This window comes from Mandrillus leucophaeus, unplaced genomic scaffold (assembly GCF_000951045.1).
Source record: "Mandrillus leucophaeus isolate KB7577 unplaced genomic scaffold, Mleu.le_1.0 Scaffold63, whole genome shotgun sequence".
NCBI lineage: Eukaryota > Metazoa > Chordata > Mammalia > Primates > Cercopithecidae > Mandrillus > Mandrillus leucophaeus.
The window spans coordinates 258067-259030 of record NW_012106808.1 but is presented as its reverse complement, the minus strand read 5'-3'; positions in this window follow the sequence as shown (position 1 = coordinate 259030).

The following is a 964-nucleotide window of genomic DNA, read 5'->3' as shown; positions in this document are numbered from 1 at the left end:
GGAAATATCCTCCGATAACAAAGAGAAAGAAGCTTTCTGAGAAACTTCTTTTTGTTCTGTCAAATCATCAAACAGAGTTACAGCTTTCCCCTCAAGAAGCCGTTCGCTAAGACAGTTCTAGTGGAATTGGCAAAGTGATATTTGGAAGCCCATAGAGGGCTATGGTGAAAAAGGAAATATCCTCCGATGAAATCTTAAAGGAAGATTTCTGAGAACTGCTCTGTGATGACTGACTTCCACTCACAGAGTTACATGTGTATTTCATGGATCTCTTTGCTAGCCTTATTTCTATGAAATCTTAGAACAAATAATTCGGATCCCTTTGTAGACTATAGGGCCAAAGAAAATATCCTCCGATAACAAAGAGAAAGAAGCATTCCGAGTAACTTCTTTGTGTTCTGTGAAATCATCTCACAGAGTTACAACTTTCCCTTCAAGAAGCCTTTCGCTAAGACAGTTTTTGTGGAATTGTCAAAGTGATATATGAAAGACCATAGAGGGCTAAGGAGAAAAAGGAAATATCCTCAGATGAAATCTGGAAGGAAGATTTCTGAGAAATTGTTCAGTGTTCTGTTAATTCATCTCACAGAATTACATCTGTATTTCGTGGATCTCTTTGCTAGCCTTACTTCAGTGGAATCTGAGAACAGATATTTCGGCTCCCTTTGAAGTCTATAGGACCTAAGGAAATATCCTCCGATAACAAAGAGAAAGAAGCTTTCTGAGAAACTATTTTGTGTTCTCTGAAATCATCTCACAGACTTACAGCTATCTCCTCAAGAAGCCTTTCGCTAAGACAGTTCTTGTGGAATCGGCAAAGTTATATTTGGAAGCCCATAGAGGGCTTTGGTGAAAAAGGAAATATACTCAGATAAAATCTGGAAAGAAGCTTTTTGAGAAACTGCTTAGTGTTCTGTTATTTCGTCTCAGAGAATTACATCCGTATTTCGTGGATCTCTTCGCT